This window comes from Pteronotus mesoamericanus, unplaced genomic scaffold (assembly GCF_021234165.1).
Source record: "Pteronotus mesoamericanus isolate MK-2021 breed Mesoamerican mustached bat unplaced genomic scaffold, CSHL_Meso_final contig_27, whole genome shotgun sequence".
Lineage (NCBI taxonomy): Eukaryota > Metazoa > Chordata > Mammalia > Chiroptera > Mormoopidae > Pteronotus > Pteronotus mesoamericanus.
In genome coordinates, this window is record NW_026555115.1 from 9,139,200 (window position 1) to 9,146,134 (window position 6,935).

General features: G+C 44.2%; 1 pseudogene; it reads left to right on the forward strand.

Annotated features, from left to right (window-relative positions):
* The first annotated feature begins 434 nt into the window (after nucleotides 1-434).
* LOC129071630 (tumor protein D54-like) lies at nucleotides 435-3,597 on the forward strand (annotated as a pseudogene).
* The last annotated feature ends 3,338 nt before the right edge of the window (nucleotides 3,598-6,935 follow it).

The following is a 6,935-nucleotide window of genomic DNA, read 5'->3' on the forward strand; positions in this document are numbered from 1 at the left end:
GAGACATTCTAGAGGTGGTGGGGGTGAGGGCAGCACAAAGAGAGCACTGCAGGGCTCCTGGAAGCGGGTAGAGCTACAGGTCCACATGTGTTGCCCATTAACTCCTGCCAAGGGCAGGGAAATGACAAAAGGAGGTTAGGTTGGCCCCAGTGCCACCTCAGAAATGAGCAAAGTGGTCATAAAAGCAGCCAGGATGTGCAAAAAGCTGGGTGGTGAAGTGAAGTATGCATGGTTTACCATCCCTGAGACTCGGCCTTGGTTTGCAGCTTGACCTCTCACAGGAACCCCCAAGCCCAGGGCAAGTAACAGCCATCTGTAGATTGCTTTGTAGGTCATGTTGGGTGGCCTCCAGCAGGGCACAAGTGGCAGCTGACCTTGGTCTGAACCTCCAAAGAGGCCCCAGAGCCAGCACACCTGGTGGACAGCTTCAGACCATGCTGGAGTACCATCCAACCACCTCCACAAGTGACGAACATACTCAGGGGGCAGGCACGGCAGGCATGAGTGTCCCACTGAAGTAAGTCTTGCTCTGTGGGGTGGGCCCCTGCACAGCAGCTCTTCTAAGCTATAGTCATATGGTCTTCCAGAAAATTGGCCTAAGGGTCAATTCCTCTCATGGTTGTGCCAACAGTAATTAAGGGTCAACTACAGCAGAAGGGTGCACATGGTCCACAAGGAGCATCCCACTCAGGTGACCAGAAAGGCTGTGCCACTAGACCTCTCAAGACATGTACTACATAAGGCCACTCTACTTAGTTAGTTAAAGAAGCCCCACCTAATAAATATAAACAAACACATGGAGGCAGCCAAGATGAGGAGAGAAAGAAACATTCCTCAAATGAAAAGATAGAACAAAACTTCAAAAAAAAAAAAAAAAAAGAGGTAAACAAAATGGAGACAAGAAATCTACCAGATGCAGAGTTCAAAATACTAGTTATCAGGATGCTAAGAAACTAAGGGGAAGAATAGATCAACTAAGTGAGAACTTCAACAAAGAGATATGAAACATAAAAATGGAAATATAAAACATAAAAAAGGACCAGGCAGAAATGAAGATTATAATAACTGAGATGAAGACTACACTAGGAATAATCAACATTAGACTAGATGAAACAAAGGATTGCATCAGTGATATGGAAGATAAAATAGCCCAAAACATTGAATCAGAACAACAAAAATAATACTCTTCAAATGAATATAGTCTAGAGGGCCTCTGGGATATCAGACATACCAACATATGGGAGCATCGGAAGGAAAAGAGAAAGAGGAAGGAACTGAAAACCCATTTGAAAAAAATGACAGAAAACGTCCTTAACTTGGTAAAGGAAATAGACATAGAAGTCCAGGAAACACAAAGAGTCCCAAAGAAGATTAATTCATAGAGGCCCATACCAGGATACATCATAATTAACATGCTAAAGGTTAAAGACAAAGAGAGAATCTGAAAAGCAGCAAGAGAAAAGAAGTTAGTTACCTACAAGGGAGCTCTTGGCTGATTTCTCAAAAGAAACTTTGCATGCTAGAGGGGATTGGCAAGAGATATTCAAAGTGAGGAAAAGCAAAGACCTGCAACAAATATGGTACCCAGAAAAGCTAGCATTTAGCATTGAAAGACAGATAAAGAGCTTCCTAGACAAGAACAAGTTAAAGGAGTTCATCATCACCAAACCAGTATTATAAGAAATGTTAAAAGTTCTTTAAGAAGAAGAAGAAAAAAGATAACAAATATGAATAATAAAATCCCAATAAATACATACATATCAATAATTACTTTAAATGCAAATGGATTAAATGCTTCAATCAAAAGACACATGGAAACTGAATGGATAAGAAAATAAGACCCATACATGTGCTGTTTACAGAGATTCACTTCAGATAGAAAGACATACATAGGCTGAAAGTAAAGAGATGGAAAAAGATATTTCATGAAAATGGAAATGTAAAAAAAGCTAGAGTAGCAATACTTATACCAAACAAAACAGACTTTAAAACAAAGACTATAACAAGAGACAAAGAAGAACCCAACAATTCCACTTCTGGGTATTTATCAAAAGAAACCCAAACCACTAATTTGAACAGACATATGCATCCATACGTTCATTGCAGCATTGTTTACAGTAGCCAAGATGTGGAGGTAACCTAAATGCCCATCAATAGACAAATGAATAAAGAAGATGTGTACATATATACAATGGAATATTAGTCATAAAAAAGAATGAAATCTTACTATTTGTGACAACATGGATGGACATAGAGGGTATTGTTCTGAGTAAAATAAGTCAGAAAGAGAAAGACAAACACCGTGTGATTTTACTTACATGTAGAATCTAAAGAACAAAATAAATGAACAAAACAAAAACAGATTCATAGATACAGAGAACTTTTTAATGATTTCCAGAGGGGAGGGGATTTGGAGCTAGGTGAAAAAGATGAAGGGATTATGAAGCACAATTGATATTTACAGAACAGTCATGGGAATGTAAAGTGTAGCATAGGGAATATAGTGAATAAAATCGTAATAATTATGTATGGTGCCAGGTGGATTCTGGAAATGTTGGGGGACAAAGGATATACTACCTTGAATGTTCCCAATCTCATTTGAAAATATTAGGGGACCACTGTGTAAAGTACATGATTGTCTAACTACTATGCTGTACACCTGAAACTAATAAAAATAATATTGAATGTAAACTGTAATTGAAAAGTAGAGAACTATTAATCAAAAATGAAATAAACATACACAAATTAAAAATACACTCACACACCAACTAATGAGAAGATACAATAGAATTAAAATTTTACTTAAAATAGCTATAAGGAGGGTTCTGCTGGCTGATGTGTACACAGTGAGTGACTCTCAGCGTGGCCCACTGGGCTCCTATCTATACCCATGACCCTCGCCCTGATGCCCTCTGTGGCCCAGCCGCTGAGGATCTGACCAAAACTGAGGAGATCAGGGTTGAGCTCACAATGGTGGAAGAGGAAATTTTCACTGTGTGTCACGTCCTGGCAGCTAAGGAAAGGCACTGTGGAGAGCTGAGGAGGAAACCAGGCTTCTCTGCCTTGGAGGGCCTGCAGGAGAACCTGCCCAAGAGGTGGCATGATGTGCAGGTCTCTAATGCCTATGTGGAAACTTCTGAGAAACTCAGAGGGTGAGATGAGAGCGTGACCCGGTCGGACCTCTACAGGAAGACTTAGGAAACTCTCTCCCAGGCGGGACAGAAGACTTCAGCTGCCCTTTCCACCATGAACTCTGCCATCAACAGGAAGCTCGGGGACATGAAGAATTCTGCCACCTTCAAGTCATTTGAAGATCAAGTTGGGACCATAAAGTCTAAGGTGGTAGATGGCACAGAGAATGGCAGTGACAGCCTTCCCTCCCCAGCTGGGAGGGGTGACAAGCCCCTGCCAGGTCCAGGCCTTTCTAAGCCTGTAGCAGCACTGCTGCCACTGAACAAGTGCAGGCACACCCTCCTCATCACCACGGCCACTCTGGGCCTTGGAGCAGCCAGCCAGTTTCGGGAGGATGCACAGAGCGGTTTGAGGGCAGCCGTACTATCCACATGTCGACGTGGATGCGGCACGCACATGGCTTAGAGAGAGGTTTTATACGCAGATGCTTCACACTGAAGTCAGTAGATGCAACAGGTCACTGTGTCATCCCTCCTGGGGGCAGGAAGTGCACGGGGTGGAGGGCAGAGTCATGCTTTCTTTGGCAACCTTGTTAGTTCATCAGAATGTTGAAAGAATGGGAAGAGAGACAGGTATAAAATAAGCGGTATTTTCTAAACTCCTCCTTCCCTACGTCACAGAAGGGAGGTAGTGACAATTTTCTCTTCTGCTCTCCAGAAAATTTGGTTGCTCTCTGACACATGGGACATTTCCAATGTGAGAAATTATAAGCAACCATAAAATATTCTTTAAATTCAAGCAATAACCATCTCTTTTGTATATACATGCCAGGAAGAAAAATCATTGCCTTGGGACCCTGGCTGTAAAATCCAGGACTACACCCAGCTCTACCCAGTTCTTTCGCCTGCCCAAGCTCCTGTGAAGTACTCTGGCTTTGTCATGCACTAAGACTTTATCGGAATGACTCAGATTCCTATCCCTTGCCTAGAACTGTAAGTACTTAAAGGTTCAAGTTCTCACCCTTGAGCCCAACTGAACTGAAAATAATTATTTACCTACCTGATGCTGGGAAAATCCAAAACACCAAGTTCTTTCATCTGCCATGTGCAGATGTTTTCTTTTTGCCCCAAATCAAGGTGGATGGAAATCCAAATACAGGGAAAAATCATCTTCTGTCTTAAATAACTCAGCTGCCAAGGGGTACCCATAACTCTAGCCTTACCTCTTCCCACACTACACCTGCCCACACTTTACACTCTACAAGACCCTCTACCAGTGGATGCCCCAAGACACCGCATAGCTTGACAATCCCAGGCTCCACCAGGCATCTCTCCCTCCACTCCACTTCATTCCTTAAAAATTTAGTTCATACTTTGTTTACTTTGATGGTTGTTTGAAAATATCCATTAAAAAGTAGGGTTAAAATGTTTTTTTAGTTCAAGTAGTATCATTTCCAGGAAAACTTCCTTGACTTCTCTAGCCAATTTAAGTGTCCTATTCCTCCTCTAGGTTTCCATAACACCCAGTTTTCTCTATCAAAACCTCACAAAGCAGTGCTTAAGGACATGGATTTGGGAATCAGAGGCCCCGGGATTCAAATCCTAACTCCATTTGTACTTGATACATGACCTTGGGCAGGTTCCTAAGTCCCAAATTCCACTTTTATAAAATCAGGTTTAGAATAACACTGGCCTCCTAAAATTTTTGTGAAAATTAAATGAGAGAACACATTTAGAGCACTTAGCATTTAGCAGCCCCCAACACACACACACACACACACACACACGCGCGCGCGCGCGCGCGCATGCGCAGTCTGCAACAGGAGGCATTTGATGGAATTTACAATTTACACCAGAGTATGAGGGAGCATTCCTGCCCCCTGGGGGGTGTCCAGTTGGGGAAATATTATTTGCTTCCCTGGAACAGTGGGTCTCATGCAAAAGGCAAATGCGTGTGTTGAGTGTGAACAACAGTAACCCAGCTCTGGTTGCCAGGGAGTTCAGCAGCTAAAGGGAGAACAAAGTTCAGGAAATGAGCAGGAGCCAAGGGAGGCCAGGAGCAGAAAGCAAGCCCAAGCCACACCCCCAAGTCCTCTGGGGAAGGTCCACCCCCAAAATGGCTGGGCCTGGGGACTGCTGCTCTCACCTGTGGACAGTTCCATACGGAATGAAGTTCAGCTCTCCCTTTGCATGATGTCACCGCTGAAGATTCTAGACCCTCTGTGGAAGTGTCCTTTTGGCCAAACCCGGGCCCATTTGTCCAGGAACTGGGTGAGATAATGTCTGCCCCTTTGAGCTCCCACAGAAGGTGGCTTATCTCCTGCAAATACTCACAAAAAGGGGTGGTAAGTGTGCTGGGTGGTCCCCTCCCCACCCCAATAACAAATACAGCCTGCAGTGCTTAAGAGCTAAAAGAGAAGAATAGATGGAATCTAGAAACCTAGAGAAGGGCTTGCAATGAGGGCTGCAAGAACTCAAGGAGGCTTGGAGAGGCGTGTCTTGACATCAACTTTTGAGCACAAAAAGGATGTGGTCAGCTGACCTGCAGGTGGTCCTCTGAGAGCTAACCGTGCCTGGGTTGTTGCATCAACATCACAATTTCCCTGGCCACTGTGCTTAGAGCTAGGCATGCACACTCTCTAACCCTCCAATATTGCAGGCTAGCTTCACTGGTTCCATTTTACAGATGAGGAAACAGATACAGACATACCTAGTACCACGGAAGCCAGTGTGAGAACCCAGGCCAGTCAACCATGACACCCACACTCCCGCAGGACTGGAGAAGTAACAGGAACACTTTGCACTTTACTCCTGCTGGATGATTTTTCCAGGAATTTTCATATCTTTCCTGCCAACCCTATGAGACAACAGGGGCCACATATGATATCCCCTTGAGTAGTCGAGGAACCCAAGGCCAAGGTCAGCCAGCTTTCAAGGACTGGAGTCTACCTGGGCCAGAGCCAGCTCTCTGCCCTGATCCAGCCAGTAGCTACCTTCATCCTGTGACACTGCAGTGGGTGGAGGAATTTGGGGAACAGATCCCATTAAACTATGTCAGTCCACCTGTTGTAAGCGCACACCTAGCCATTCTCTGGAACAGAGTGGTAGAAAGTGCAGAAGGAACATTTGTCTAAGAGAACAATGGGCATTGATTACTCTGGCAACTGCAGTTGGCAAACATAGAAAGTGGTTTGATCGAGGGTTTGGGGTGGATTTTACTTGGATGCCAAAGCCCAGTTACTCATCATCCTTGCTCTACCCCTGGGCTGCCCTAGGCTCAAAGGGAAGAGCCACACAGCCCAAGACATGTGCTGTCCCGCTGTTCCCTTCCCCCCTGGGAGTGACCAGTGTTACTGCACTGGCTGGGGGCTGCGTTGACCTGACACTCCTCTGAAGGCTGAGACAGGGACCTGGACCCTCTAGGCTGGAGGCAAAGGGGTATCCTTACCAGGGGTGTTCAACCCACAACTCATGGGCCACATGTGGCCCAGGATGTCTATTAATACAGCCCAACACAAAATTGTACATTTACTCAAAACATTATGAGATATTTTTGTGATTATGTGTCACAATATATTTAACGTGTGGCCCAAGACAACTTCTCTTCCAGTGTGGCCCAGAGATGCCAAAATTTTGGACACATCTACTTTATACTGAGGCACATGCACTTTAGAACTTTCTAGAGAGTTTTGTATTTATGCTTCATTTTCTAGCCACCCACGTGTCACTCCAAATTCTCTCTAACACACACATATAGCCTCTACATATATATATAGTATATAGATATAATATATACTGTACTGT